We start from the raw sequence: 16,582 nt of genomic DNA on the forward strand, positions 1-16,582 counted from the left end.
TGCGCGGAAGCGCATTGGAGGAACTTGGAAGGCCTTCGTTGACGCCTTCCAGGAGAAGTTTTTGCCTCCCACTGTTAGGGAGAAGTTGAGGGACCAGTTTTGTCAGCTCAAGTAGTTGAATACACCAGTGGCCGAGTTTGAGGCCATCTTCACCAGTTTGTCAAGGTTTGCACCAGAGTTAGTGGCGACTGAGGGACGTCGATGCCTAGAGTTTGAGAAGAAGTTGAGGACCCGACTCATGTTCTGAGTGGCCGGGTCCATGCTTAGAGACTATTGACGACTTGTGGAGGCTGCAACCCATCTTCAGACCATTATGCAGGCTGAGGAGGAGCGGATGAGGGGCTCCAAGATGAGTCAAGATAGTCAGGGGAACGGTAAGAGGCAGAGGGGTTCTAATCCTCAACAGTCTGAGAGAATGCATTCGAGGTCTACCTTTCCAGTGCCGAGTTCGAGTTCTGGGAGAGGTGGTTAGGGAGATGTGACTTTTTCAAGTGTGGTCAGTTGGGCCACAAATCTCCAGCTTGCCCGCAGAGGGGAGGAGGGCAGCGAGCAACTTCATCTTCAGCTCGTTCTCAAAGCCAAAGTCAGGGTAGAGGACGGCTGCACACTTGTTATCAATATGGTCAAACGGGGTACTTGAAGAGGTTTTGCCCACAGTTGGGTGGCATATCTGGTGCGTCTGGTTCGAGGCAGACACAGAGCCACCAGCCAGCACAGTCAGTACAGGCCTTGAGGGTCAATCAAGGAGCCTCTTCGGCTTAGTCAGTGTAGCAGTCTTATGCTCCGAGAGGTAAGCAGGTGGATCAGAGACCTACGGGACGTGTGTATGCTGTTACCGTGCTAGATCTTGTACTAGCTCTATCTATTGTGAGAGATACCTTTTTGTTTTGCAACTCAGTTGCTAATGTATTGTTTGATACGGGTGCCTCCCATTCTTTTATTTCGTCTGCATTTGCATCTATTTTAGGGTTGGAGTTGGCACAGTTAACATCTCCTATTTGTGTTGTGTCACCTGTTGGGGGTGAGATGGTTTTGAAGTAGGGGTGTCGGGGCTGTGATATAAAGGTCGCCGATCGTCGGCTCCCTTTTTCTTTTGTGTTGATGGATATGACTGGTTTTGATGTTATTTTGGGTATGAATTGGTTATCATTATACCGGGCTATTATAAATTGCTACCGTCAGAGGGTTACTGTATGTACCTTGAGTGGGGATTGTTTTCATTTCTTGGGGGATTGGGTTGGTAGAGTTTTACCACCGGTGTATGATCCATAGAGGCAGAGTGAACTTAGTTGTCTCCTTACTAGCCTTTTGAGTAGTGAGTGTGATGAAGTTTGGGTTGAGTTGCCAAGAGTGGTTTGTGAGTACTCGGACATTTTTTCTGAGGATCTTATTAGTCTACCACCCCACTGTAACATGCCCGCGTGGGACCTCGCTACAGCTCGGACTCTCGATTTGTGTCACGGTTCTAAATCTGAACCAAAGAGTCCAAATCTGGCAAATCGTTTTGAGAAACATATTTTTGAAAAAGTAGTGCCAAACATGGACTGCTTTGCCAGATACAGAGTCGCCACCTAAATATTTTAAAATGGGGGAATTTAGGAAACCCTGACTCGGTGCCGAAGGCCACATGTCCGTCATCACCGGAGTTGTCTCGGCTCGGGAGCTTGGGTACGATCGGGGAAGGTCAGCTATGAGCACCCCCTTTCGCCCGGTCCGAAGACCGGCCTCTACTAACCGTGATATCCATTTTTGAAAACGTTATGCGTTCTTATACCAATTATTAGCCTAGAATTACTATGTTGTGCGCGCAGCAAACAAGTATAGACTAGATTGCCTAATTTGGAAATAAGCATTGCATATCCGTTTGTTTTACAAAACGCTTTGGAATTTGCTACTCGCAAGTAGGCTTAAAACACGGATTTCAATGAGTTTTTCCAACTCAAACAACCCAACCTCCACCCACAGGCATTCAAGCAGTTTATAACACATAAGCATCTAGCCACATGTTAAGCATGCTATCGTGGTAACATTCACACTCATGCGATATGCTAAAGCGGAAATACTTATATCGTACTCTGTGCCAAAGCAATAAACCAGTTAGCAAACATGCATGTCCTAGTTCATGTTAAATTGCCTAATGCAACGCATACGGGATGCAATCGAAGTAGGCTCGGCTAACCTAAGCATGGCGTATGAAATGCGATCAACTATCACGTATTCAATTTTTGGATTGAAATACAAATGCAGTTAGCGTGATGTACCGAGCCTAATGCATGTAATACAAATGCATGAATGCACATATGCATAGCATAAGGTATGCTAAATTAAACGTGCCCTAATCTACCATCATAGGCAGGTAAATAAAAGGGAAGAAAGAAGTGGGGATTGGAAGACATACACACACTCACCCACACTTATTACAGATTTGCCCTCGCTCGGAGGGACCAAATAAATATTACAAATTAATTAACTACGCGAGCTAATTAAATATTACAAATTGCCTAATCAACTAAGCAAAATATCTTAAGCTAAGAAAAACAGGAAAATCGCCTCGGGAAACGCACCGCCATGCATAGGCTGCCTCTGTTTTCCTTCCTCCACTCCTCTGGAGGCTGCCAAAACCTCAGGACTGCATCCCTGGACATTGGGGAGTGCCACCGGCTGAGTGGAATTGCCACCGGCAGTGGTATGTGGCCGTCGGCACAAAATGAATCTGTCGGTAGAGAAATTATTGCCGGCCGGCACTTTACACTGCCGGTCGGCAGAGTGTTCCTGCAGAATCTGCAAATGACAGCAACAGAGGGCAAGGCAAAGCATGGCAGCACAATTCAAGGCATGTATGCAACAATCATGTCCCTTATCGTGGTAATGACTCAAAGGGACATACGTCTCGATTCTCGGACCACCAATCACGCATTTCCATGCATGATGGCCCAAAGGATCAAGTATGCAATTTTCATGTCAAACGAGATGCAAATCAATCAAACAAATAAGGCCCAATTCCTATCATCAAGTCAAGGAACAAGGCATGCATGCAAGATGCAATGCAACCTAGGCATACAAGCTGAGGATGTAACATGGCATGGCAACAAACTTATGCAAGCATACAAGCATACATATGGCAATGCAAATAGATGGAAAGATGGACTTAAACATGAATTAGGCAACTCTAAGTAGGCCTAAAACAGTAGCCATAATGACCAAAACAAGGGACTAAAACACATGCACACATACATATGTTGAAAGGCCAACACTTAGGCACAAATTGAACAACTCTCAAACACACTTGAAAGGGGCAATCATGGACAAAATAGCATGCATTATAAGCTCTGAAATTCATGTTAATACAAGGTGCCAAACCAAGCAACAAGTCAAGTTAAACATACAACAAATGGTCTAAGTGCTTGGAGCAAATCAAAGAGGCTTGAAGCATGACCAAGCCAACCAAGCCTCACAAGGCTAAGGGGACCTAAAATAGGTTCAAGGCAGACCTAGATCATGCAAAGGGGGCCCCCTAGATGGCATCTAAGTGGCTCAATTCAAAGGCATGCACTATGGCCAAAACATGGAGCATGCAACACATGCTTCCAAAGCATTAAAGAAACATTCAAGGCAACCACATAGGCATGGAAATGGGACTGAAATAACATGTGGGGTGGCCCCAAATCACCAAATCAATGCAAAGATGTCATGCTACACATGCACATACTCAAGGCCAACAAGCCGGAATGCAAAGGAGCTATACTAAGCATGCCAAAATCAACCCAAACATTTATGGACAGACCTAAAACATGTCAAGATAGGCACAAAACCTTCACAAATCTAAGCCTAAAACATGCTCGAATAAGGGCTAACAACCTAAGGCATATTAAGGCATAAATAAGGCATTACATGGCAACTATGCTAAGCATGCATGGAGTACCAAAACCAATTTAAAATCATGTTATATTATAGATATATAAGCATGAGAAACAGCTTATACATGTTCAACACACACTCAAACATAGGCTCCCTTTAGAGGCCAAAACATGCCCTTTTCAAGGACAACAAGGAGAGGGGGTGGCCCTCTCATTCTAGAGACTTCAAGGCACCATCTTCCCCACTGAAATCTTGAGGGATTTCAGTGGTGAAGAGGCCCAAACACCAAAGTCTCGAAACTTGCACAAAATAGCACAAAAAGAGGCCTTTCAAGGCCTAAGGGTGTTCAAACTTATCCAAACCACAAAACACTCTTAACAAACAACCAAGAGGGCTTAAAAACAGAACTTTTTTGTATTATACACTAAGCTCAAAAATGATTTTAAGATAGGTAGAAATACAATGCAAGATTGGGGAATAAAAAGGCTAGATTCTTACCCTTGAAGATCCCTTCACAAATGGTGCTCCAATGGCCTTCCTTGGCTTGAATCCAACACCAAAACACTAAAATCAGTCCCTTAGAACCTCAGTAATCAAAGGAAGGTGAAACACTAAGTGTTTGTGTGCAATAGTAAGACACAAAACACCTAGAACACAAAGAGAGTAAAAGAGAGATAGAGTGTATATCTAACCCTAACCCTAAAACCAGAGCTCTCCTCTGTCCTCTCCCTCTCTAAAATGTCTAAAGTCTCTAACCTCTTCCACCAAGAGAGAGCCCTTCTCTATATAGAAGCTTTTGTCTTGTAAAGCTTACAAGACAAGCTTCATAAGAGGGAGATCCCTCCATACACGTGTATGGAGGGGAGCAAAAGCAAGACAGCTGTCTTAAAATATCTGCAAAAGCAGATGCACAGTAGTCGGCCGGCCAAAAATGCCATCTTGGCCAAAAAGAGTGCCGACTGGCACTAAAAAGTGCTGACCGGCAACAAAATGTGCCGGTCGGCAATATACATTGCCGGTGGCAGCAAAAACTAGCCGGTGGCCTCTAGCCACTGCCGGTGGTGGGTGGGAATGGTCCACAAGCCCTACCCTGCCCTTCCAAGGCAAAACACAAGTGTTTGGTGCAAAACCAGACACTAAACGGTCGAGTTTGGAGATCCCGAGGCAAAGCGTGTAGCCGAGACTTCCGAGAACTCCAAACGAACACAAACATGGATGATCACCGAGTGTTCAAACGGTGACGTCCAAGTCTTGAGGACGGTCAAAAATGGGGTGTCTACAGTTGCCCCTCTTTGACAGAACTCGAAAGTCATAACAATGACGGGAGTGAATGTCAAAGCCCAGAGACGACCCATTTTTGACAAGGCCGAAGACTTAGACAAGCATGCAAGACAATCAAGGCATGCGCCCGGAGGCAGGGGCAAAATGCAAGACAATGCACGAAGCCGAGCATAACTTATGATCATGCAAAGAAAGCTTTAATGAAGTAAACATGCGACAGTTTTAAGCTAGCATACACCAAACTACACTACAATGCAGAAAGGATGTAAGAGAATTATGCAATTCTCGATACTTCTCACTCGGAGGATACAATACCTGTGCGGCTCGTCTGGTTGCACCAACCTCAAATGAACCGTACATACAATATCGTGCCTGCAAAGAAAACAAACTTAACAGGTACAGTATTGTTAGCAACATGCATGACAATGCAAGATGGATGCAAGACGATATACAATATATACAAAACAATGTATAAACAATGCAAATGAAGATGCAATGTAATCGAAACCATGCAAACTAGATGCAAAGCAATTAAATCGTGATCCAATCATGAGTGGTTCGAAACCACACCTATGTCAAATAGATTGATGGAGGTAACAAGTCTGTCTACCATAGAATGGTCAACTGAACTATGAGCATTGTAGACAGACGCAAGAACAAGTATTGGGTGGAATTGACACAAGTGGGGAAACGACCCGCTGGAGAAAGGACTACAATCCTAATGCCGGATGCAAAAATTACACTACAATGTAATATAGATATGCTAGGATGATGGCAATGGATATGGCACGCGGGCCAAACCAAATCTTGCCTAGGAAAGGCATGCACGCATACAGGTCATGTGTAACACAGAAAAGGTGCCGCAACCCTTAAACCAACATACCAGCGTGGAATAGGCGCGATACACATGCAGAACTGTGTTTTAACATGAACAGTAAGGGCACATACCAGACCAAGCTCAACCTGGAAAGGCGCAAGCCATAAATGGGAAGCGATGCAATGAATGCATGCAATCTATAATGCGATGGATATGGCACGCGGGCCAAACCAAATCTTGCCTAGGAAAGGCATGTATGCATACGAGCCATGTGTAACACAGAAAAGGTGCCGCAACCCTTAAACCAACATACCAGCGTGGAATAGGCGCGATACACATGCAGAACTGTGTTTTAACATGAACAGTAAGGGCACATACCAGACCAAGCTCAACCTGGAAAGGCGCAAGCCATAGATGGAAGGTGATGCAATGAATGCATGCAATCTACAATGCAATATCTACAAAATATGCAATGGAATGGATATTTACAAAAATGCATGACAATGCAGTATGATGTGATCTACTGGGGAGAATGCAATGGATGCATGCTAAAATGGAAATGCATGATAATGCACTATGATGCAACGGCTATGATTGCAGCTTTCCCTATCTTACCAACAGGGCGTCATACTAGGTTGGTTCAGTATCCAGAACTGAGGCGCAGACATGCTGCCTCAATCTATGGGGCTTCCATACAGATTTCAAGCCGAGGGTACACCCCTGGGTATTTAAACCAGACTTTAGTCTCGGAACTCCCGAACCTTTGTGTTCTAGGCATAAGCCATTCGAACTCTAGTTTCCATCGTCCCAGTTGGTCTTCTAGGAACTCACCGCAAACATAGACAGGTGGCTTTACCAGACCACCGAAAGTCGTTCGGGCACGACAAACACCAAAGGAATTGCACCTTTAGAGGATTTAAGGTCTCCTAGACCGGGATGCAAAATGTATGCATGACAATGCATGTTGTTTTTTGTTTTTTGAAATGCAAATGATGCATGAAATGCATGTTGCATGGAATGCGCGACAACACGCGGCTTAAGATGACGCAACTCATCAACAATCGTTCAGGCACGACAAACACCAAAGGACCCGCACCTTCAGAGGATTTAGGGTCTCCTAGACCGTGCGTGTTTAAGGTCTCGCCAGACCGTGCGTGTTTAAGGTCTCGCCAGACCGTGCGTGTTTAAGGTCTCGCCAGACCGGAACATGCATGACGGTATGATGCGCAAAATAGCGCGATGCGTTAGACAACGCGAGTGCGCAAGACAGTGCAATGGAATGCATGCAAAATGCAATGAGATGCACAAAATAGCGTGATTGATTTGAAATGCACAAAACAGTGCGATGCGGTTTGAAATGCACAAAACAGTGCGACGATTTGAAATGCACAAGACAGTGCGATGGTTTGAAATGCACAAAACGGTGCGCCGGTTTGAAATGCACAAAACAGTGCGACGATTTGAAATGCACAAAACAGTGCGACGATTTGAAATGCACAAAACAGTGCGACGGTTTGAAACGCACAAAACAGTGCGATGCGCAGAACAGCGCGAGGTTTGAAATGCACAAAACAGTGCGATGCGCAGAACAACGCGAGATTTGAAATGCACAAAACAATGCGATGCGCAGAACAGCACGAGATTTGAAATGCACAAAACAGTGCGATGCGCAGAACAGCGCGAGGTTTGAAATGCACAAAACAGTGCGATGCGCAGAACAGCGCGAGATTTGAAATGCACAAAACAGTGCAATGCGCAGAACAGCACGAGGTTTGAAATGCACAAAACAGTGCGAGTGAATGCATGTTCTATGCAAACAAGGCGCACAGGCCGATGAAGATGACACAAAATGAAACACGCATGCCCCACAAGACGCAACATGAAACAAATGAGACACGTATGCCTCATAAGATGCAAAATGAAACGAATGAGACACACATGCCCCATAAGGTGCAAAAAGATGCCCAGTGTGACACGTATGCCACACGGGATGTAGATGGACTCAAATGCGTAACAACGCATGTGGTCCGGAATGCATGACAATGCGTGGAATAAAAATGCAATGACAATGCATGAGAAATGTGCATGACAATGCGTGGAATAAGAATGCAATGACAATGCATGAGAGATGCGCATGACGATGCAAGGGGTGCGTGCTACAACGCGTGCAGTATGTTCACGACAATGCAACTATGAGGCGCGTGACAGCGCGATGTAATGCACCGAAATAGTGCGATGAACGCATGCAACGCACATGGGGCAACTTTCGGATCTTGTAAAAGCCAAAAGGATACGAAAAGGATACAATCTTGCATGAGTTGGAGTGCTACGCACGGCAGACGCGGTCCGAAGTCAAAACGGAGGCCGGTTGAGCATCGGAGATGCACTTTCTTGCACTTTCTTGAGCTATGAAGATCAAAAGCTTCTCATAAGGCTTAAACAAGGCTGTGGGAACACCACCGGCTGGAGGGGGAGGCCACCAGCTGTCCACCGGCTGCAGAAAAAGTCCACCGGCACAAAAAACTGCCGGCCGGCACAAAATATTGCCGACCGGCAAAAAAATTCTGAGTCGGGGCAGTTTTGACAATTCACCACGGGTGTTATAAAATAGGGTTCCCAAACCCTAATCCTCACTTCCTTTCGCCGAAAACCTCCACTCTCTCTCTCTAGAGCGTTTTTCCTTCCCCGTTTCTCCGTTTCTTCGCGTTCTACGCCCGTTTCGTCGCCGGATTCGCGATTTTCTTTGCGTTTCGGACATTTTCAACCGATCACATTTTTGTTTCGGTGCCTCGTTTGGCGTTTCTGCCTTTTCGGGGTTTGTTCTCCTCGTTTTCCTCATCATTCCCATGCCTTTTCACATTCCAGCCTTCCTGGCCATTTCCGACCCTCTCGGGAGTTGACTTTTCGGTTGACTCTTCATATTCCGGCCCGATTTTCCTTCCTCCGACCATTTTCTCATCATTTTTGATATGGCGGACGACATTCCATGTGGCGGGACTCCCTCGGACCACGAGATGGATCCCGGGGTCGAGCTCCTACCGTTGAGCGAGCGCCGGTTCGACCCGGCGACCTACCGGCCAGCGATCCACGTTCTGTCCCCCGACGGCCTGCGCCAGTTCCGAAGCTTTGAGAGGCACGTGGCGCCCGAGCTATTGCTGCGCGAGCCTACCTCCCACCTTTCCTTCGGCACTTCTGAGGTAACTTTCTTTTCTTCTGTTTTACTTTCCGCAATGTAGGATACAAAAACTGTCGTAGCTAGTTGTACTCTTTAACTGCTTTAGTCTGGCATGCTATACACCGTAGTTGACTGTAATCATACATACAACTGATATCTGTTTGAGACTGGCACATGCACACACACTGCACTAACCCCGAATCACCCAAACACACGGCGCACACTGTACTTCACTGCAAACACACCGGCACCCAGCACTTGCTTGAATCTGTCAAACTATACACACATGCTATACTGTACTGAACCACCCGAACACGTTGACACACCACACGCTGTAGTTCACCGTAAGCACACTGGCGCTCGGTATTTGTTCAAATCTGTCAAACTTGCACACATGCTATACCTGCTCTGAACCACCCAAACACGCTGACACGTCACACGCTGTAGTTCACTGTAAGCACACCGGCACCCGGTATTTGTTCAAATCTGTCAAACTTGCACACATGCTATAACTGCTCTGAACCACCCAAACACGCTGACACGTCACACGCTGTAGTTCACTGTAAGAACACCGGCACCCGATTTTTGTTTAAACCTGACAAACTTGCACGCATGCCATATCTGTATGCTTCCGCAAACTGTATTTTGAACGTTGCCTTGCAATTTGTTATTTTCTGTTTACAGGAGGATTCCCATACCATCCGCGGGTATGGGAATACTGGCGCTCGGGAGTGGTACGATGAGCTCCCTGACGCGGTCCGTCGCATCGTGGATCGAGCGGGTTTCGGTGCCTTCTGCCGAGGACTCTCCAGGCTCTCCACATGCAGACCTCTCCTCGCCGCTCTGGCGGAGAGGTGGTGGGACACCACAGATTCTTTTCACTTTTCTGCAGCAGGGGACATGACGATGACCCCTTATGATTTCTTGATGCTCACAGGCATCGGGGTAGGGGGTGATCCGATCCCTTTTGACATTGACATGGATGAGTGGACCGCCGCTCAGGTCCATCTATTGGGAGAGGCCCCACCTCTTGCTCGTCCAGGCTTCGTGCGGTACTCCTGGTTCGAGGTCCAGTTTAGGGTCCAGCCTGTGTTGGAGGAGGAGATGCAGATGACCCAGGAGGACGTGGAGAGGTATGCTCGCGGCTTCCTCATGTTCCTGTTCGGGACGACCATCTTCGCCGACCGGGCGAACACCGTGCCTCTCTGTCTTCTCAGCGCACTGGTGGACGTCCGGGACATTTTGCACTATGACTGGGGTGGCGCCGCTCTGGCCACCCTTTATGGATACATGAGCTCGGCTTCTCGCGGCAGCGGCCAGCTACTCGGAGGCTACTAGCGGGCTTGGGAGGTACATTTCTTCTTCGCTTTTCATTTCTGCCCCATATTTTCTGTATTCTGTACACTGCACACACTGTAGTCTGCTTCATACTCGCTGTATACTGTACACACGGCACACACATACATTCTGCTTCCCACTGACTGTACACTGCTCACACTGTACACTGTACACAATACACTGCACAACACACGGCTCTGCCATTTCTGCTTTATTCTGCATTCTGCTCTATCTGATAAAATGCACTGGTATTTATCTTGCAGTTGTGGGTTTACGCCTACTTCCCTAGGCTCGCCCCCGTGCCTGTCGCGGAGACCCCTCTGGTTGTCCCCTTCTCACGGCGATTTGACGGGAGATGCACTCGGAGGCCACGAGAGACATTCGGCTTTTTTCGCCGATATTTTGACACCATCACCCCTGCCGAGGTTTGTTTTACTTGCAGTTCATTTAAGCTTCGCTTTTCCACTACATATTTCAAAACAGTAGATAACAAACTGTCTGTTACTTTAAGATCACATGGCGGCCGTGGGCTCTCTTACCGGCGGCGATGCAGGATCGGTTTGCCGGTGCGGAGGAGACCTCGCGTTTTCGGATCTTGCTAGAGGGCCCGGTCTGTCGGGCTTGGTACCTGGGGGAGCGTTTCCTATGCCAGACCCTAGGATTACCTGAGCAGATAGTCCCGGCTCACCCTCCGGCGGATATGAGGGAGACCGAGAGGCTCACCATCGAGCAGATGGACGATTACACCGTTGGCTGGGAGGAGGCCGGCTTCAGAGGCATCGGCGACTATCGGGAGTATGTGCAGGCATACCTGATGCGACCTCTGAGCGGCGGCCGTCGAGCAGAGGGATCCAGGCCGGTGGCGCCAGCGGCTAGGGCTGGAGCAGGAGTTGCGAGGAGGGCCCGGGTCCGTGGCAGGGGCGGAGTGCAGGGAGGACGGGGAGCTGGCTGGCCCGCCCTGCCCGCTGCATTGACTTTCCGAGGGCAGAGTGGGTCAACCTACCAGATCCCCTTCGCCCCTCCACCAGCTGGTCACGAGTTCATCGACGTCCCCGACCTACCACCGGTATGTATTATTGCATTTTGTACAGTCATTTCATTTCAGTTTATCTGATATTCCACAGAATATTGATGCATCTGATACTTTTGCAGGCTTCTTCTGAGTATACCCGTCAGTCGTTGGCGATGAATGCCTCGATGATGGGGATGCTTCAGCGGACATTTGACCTCCTAGCCCTCTACAGCATCCCGGTATGTTCTTCTGACACTGGCCTCAAACCATTCATACACTGATTCACGTAATCTGATGCACGGCACAACACTTGATACACTGATCTCACAGCATCTGATACACTGCATATGCTGCATTCTGCACTGTACCTTGCACTGGTAAACTGCTCACGGCATTCATATACTGTACTCAGACACTGCATTTTGCACTGATAAACTGCTCACGGCATACACACTGTACTCATACACAACATTCTGCACTGATAAACTGTCCATAGTATACTGATGCATTTGTCTTTTTATGTACCTTTTCAGCCTCCTTTCCAGATCCCCATGGCAGGCGGTGCTCCAGCTGGACCTTCTGTCCCGGCCCGAGGGAGAGATGAGGAGGGCCGAGTATTTCCCCGCTCCAAGGCGGGGCGCGTTCATGTCGGGAGCAGCTCGCGAGCTCCAGTCCCGGACGATGATGATGACGAGGATTCAGAGGCGGAGGCAGAGGCGGAGTCAGGGTCATCAGAGGAGGAGACCGGAGGAGGCACTAGCTCGGGCTCTGACGACGATGCTGATGATGCTCCTGGACCCTCGTCCAGGAAGAGGACTAGGACAGACTGATTGCCTCCCTCCCGGAGTGCTCGACATGGATGCAGATTTTTGTTATTCTTCTTCTTCTTGTACTTTTCTCTTTTGGTAGGTAGTTAGATTACCTTGTACTGTCGCAGGCAGATTTTTGTTTCCAAAACTTGTACATTTGAAAATATTATGAAATAAACAGACTTTTTTATCTGAAAAAGTGTTTGCATCCATATGTCTTTACATTTCATACTTTGCATCATGTCTCACCATATTACACCTCAATGTAAATAAAATTGATTGGTTGTCTGAACATTTGCACTGTAATAATCAGATAACTAAACAGCCAACGGCAAAATAACCCAAGCAACCCACTGCCTGATTCTGAACACACGGCCCTTACTCCGTCGGGGATTAATCTGCACACAGCCCATAACCCAACACTTAGTTCATTCTGCACACAACAAATCCTGAACAAACAGCCCGATCTGACAAGGCGGACTACGGATATGAAACCAACTGGAGTTGAAACACAATCGGATATAGAGAATGGCACAACATTCTGAGCATAAACGATTAACCTTCGGAAAAGGGGTTCTCTTAACCAGGGTATCGAGCCTACAACTGAACACAGCGGGGAGGGCGAGGTACGCGACCTAAACACAACGAGACACGCTCGGAAGAAACCTAAAACAAAGGTTGCGGTAAACAAAACAAGAGACACGACACACAGGCGTGTTAACGACGACGGGGGACCTCAGATCACGAGGAGCCAGTTTCTCTGGGTACTGTTTCCCACCCTTTCTAATTTGTGATTCTCACATCACTCGGCTTTCAGGCTCGGTTTTTCACTCAAAACCCTTTTTCTTACTTTTCTCTCAACTTAAACCTCTCTATTCTTTATTCTCTCATTTTTCGTCCCTTCCCAAGGTGGTTAATGAATGAATAGGAAGTTGCGGGTTCATGCCTGATGCGGTTAGCTCGCAGCTATTTCTCCTGGCGGGTAGAGTGCCCTCTTGGCAAGTACGTCGACGACGGGGCGGGGGGGGGGGGAAAGACAGAACACCTGACTCAACTGTGCCCCTAGTTCATCATTTTGACCATTTTTTTTTCATTTTCTGCTAAAACAGTTTTGACCGAAATGAGAGTCGGATTAACGTACTCGTTCGATTTTGATTTGAAAACCATGCAAGTCAGGCTGTAAGCACTGAAAATTTTCCTTTTTGGGTCCAAGAAAATGGTCCAGTTTTGGAAAACGAAATAGTTTTCAAGAAAATAGTCAACCTCAGTAAAAATTTTCAAAAACTATTTTTGCAAACGGCTGATGCTCAACGAGCATGGAACTTACCCTTTTGAGATGCGCAACCTCGGATTAGAGGCAATGGAAAATTGCCCCTAGTTTGAAGAACCCCGCATGGCAACGGAAAGTTGCCCCTGGTTTGAATGGCGGCTCGAGACGACTGGTGGCAACGGAAAGTTGCCCCTTGCTTGGATGGTGCCGCAGCAGTCCGCAGACAGTCTTCATTGGCGGTGGCCGAACTCCTGGACACAGAGATGACGAAGACGGTCATAACAGATATATGGACACAATCACCTTGGAAGGTGTTGGCGACTAGACTTTGGGATGAAATCGAAACCATTGCATGGACCGAGACGCTAGGAAAGCGTTAGGGGCTGGACTTCGAAATGAAGTTGCCTACGTATCCCAAACATGGGAATCAAGCCTTACGTAGTTCCGGTTAAGGTACACTCGGGTATTTTAACCTTCACTTTTCAGGCTCTAACTTTTGCCAAGGTGCCCGATGCGGGTTTTCGACCTTGCGAGCTTTTTTTTTTTTTCATTTTTTTTTCTTTTCTCTTTTTTTTGTATTCCTTTCTTTTCTTTTCTCTTTTTTGCTTTTTTGCTTCTTTTTTGTATTTTTCTCTTACTCTAACTTTTGCCTGGGTCACCCTTTCGGGTTTTCGGCCCAGCGAGCCTCTCAAAGGGTAAAAGTGTAGCAAGTCCATGCCAAATGGTTTACAAAGTTGAAGCCTCTCTGTATCTAGGAGAACGGCTGTTGCAATGATTTGCAGAAGAATCCGTCCTGGTGGCGTCACGAGCTTCTTCTGGCGAGATCTATTCCTTCGATTCGACTTTGGCGCCTCTTACTCGAGGGCTGCTTCAAATCTGGCCATACAGACCTTTCATGGCGTTTGTCCGTTGAACTTTCTGAACGGGTTCAAGGCTTGAAAAGGACGGGCCGAACCTTGAGGCCGAGAGCGATCCTAGGCTGCACGATCTCAAGAGCGGTTCCCCACAAGTCTTCACAGGGCCGTGTAAAACATTTGTGTTTGAAAGTTTTTAAGAAAGCGACGAATCGCTCGTGCCGAAGATAGTGTGGAACCAATCTGGATCAAGCCAGGATCCTTCCCAATACTCATGCCAACGAGCATGATTTCATTCATTAAAAGGCTTAGCATGCTTCTCTTCCTCTCAAAATGATCAAGGTTTTGCAAAACCCGAGGAATCCCTTCCCCTTCGTTTTTATCACAATGTTTCAAAAGGTTTTGAAAAACTTAGGTTAATGAAAGAATTCTCAAGGCACAGAAGAGCAGGTAGAATGCAGGGTCGTTCCATTCAAAACCCCTGGCATAACTAGCCCAAAACAAATAATAAGCACGGAAACATGATGGCCGCAGCTGTTTCATTCAGGTTTCTCGGATGTAACTGGCTCCACAGCAGAGACAGACTCAAAAAGAAAGCAAAAAGGTTAAATACAAGACGGTGTTCGAGGCAACAACCCCGGAATCACTCGGCATCCCATACAACAGGACTGACTCGGTACCACAAGACAGACCCGAAAACAAAAAGACTGACTCAAAGTAAAGAGGCAGACTCAAAACAAAAGACTGACCCGATACCCGAGCCAGAATTTACAAAACTCGGTTTCACCGATGCTCAAAACGTGTGCCAGACGCTATACCCAAAATAAACTGAATGTCGCCCGCGGGCGGTTCACTTTCTGATCACAAATTTGCAGTATCCTTGAAGTCCAACAGCTCGGTAGTGACAAAATTTGCCGAGGTAGGTGGGAGGATGACCTCATTGTCGATCAAATCCTGCACTTCATGACAAAGGCGGGAACAATTGTCAGTTGGATGGCCTGTCTGCTGATGGTACGCGCAGTACTGAGTAGCATCATGTGTGGCGGGGAGATTCTTTGGGAGTGGCCGAGGCTCCAAGGGTTTAAGATGCCCCTTCTTAGCCGATATCAGAAAGGCCCTAGACAAAGGCATGTAGAGGGCGTGAAAGGCTCTGCGTCCCCGAGGCAGATACTTTGAAGTTTGAGGATTCTTGCTAGATGCGCTAGCGAAAGGGTCGGCTGGCACTGCCTTAGCTTTTTGACCTCTTCTCGGTACAGGGTTGGGAATGACAGGAATTGTCTGGGCATGACGGGGCCCGTCCCAATTTTCTGCCTGACTTGAACTGCCTTCGATTGGAGTGGGGAAAGCATCATCCACAGCTTTGGTCACGATCGCAGACGTTTGTTGCTTGTTCATCCCTCTGACTTTCAGAGCCTCGACTGCCCACAGCAGTTATTCAATAGGATCGGCATCTACCTTTGCCTTATCCTTTCCTCTGGTGTCAACCTGATCAAGGGCCTGGGTTGGTGCTGGCATGTCATGGCTGTAGCCGGAAGCCACCTCTGGCTGGCTGAGCTCTATCACAATCCGCCCTAGTAGTGGGGGCTCCTGTGGTATGAAATTCCCGGCATGCGGCGCCGCTGGTGGTGAAGCCGACATTCCATAAGCCAGATCGGCCACGGACCTCTGGAGGTCACCTATCATCTCCATTAATTCAAAGGTGGTGGGCTCACGAGCCTGGTATAACTGGCTAGCCCAGACCGGGTGCACAACGGGCATCCTGGGTGGGTGTGGCATATTGATGCTGGCCTCACTCTGCAGAGCTGTCCCCTGCTCCAATGCAGTCGTCATAACTACGAACTCTTCTGAATTCTGCGTCGTCATAGGTCCTGCCTCAGCAAGGGGGAACACTGGCTATTCTGTATCAACTCTCCGACTTTCTGAACTGAAAGGAAAAACAGACAGCATTTCAGCCCCAAAACAGATCAGACACAGGTGTAACCGAACAAATGCACTCCACCACTGATCGCTGTTCCCCAGAAATTACTGTCCCCAAAATTGAACTGATACCCGCAGATATAACTGATTTCTTGGCAACACTGATACTGGTGCCCTCGGGCCTGATACTCAAGCTTGCAAACTGGTATGTACGTTCCTGTAGAGATACACTCCAAAAGCACATAGCAGGT

The sequence above is a fragment of the Camellia sinensis genome, chromosome 4 (assembly GCF_055761805.1).
Source record: "Camellia sinensis isolate YWXY chromosome 4, ASM5576180v1, whole genome shotgun sequence".
Classification (NCBI taxonomy): Eukaryota; Viridiplantae; Streptophyta; class Magnoliopsida; order Ericales; family Theaceae; genus Camellia; species Camellia sinensis.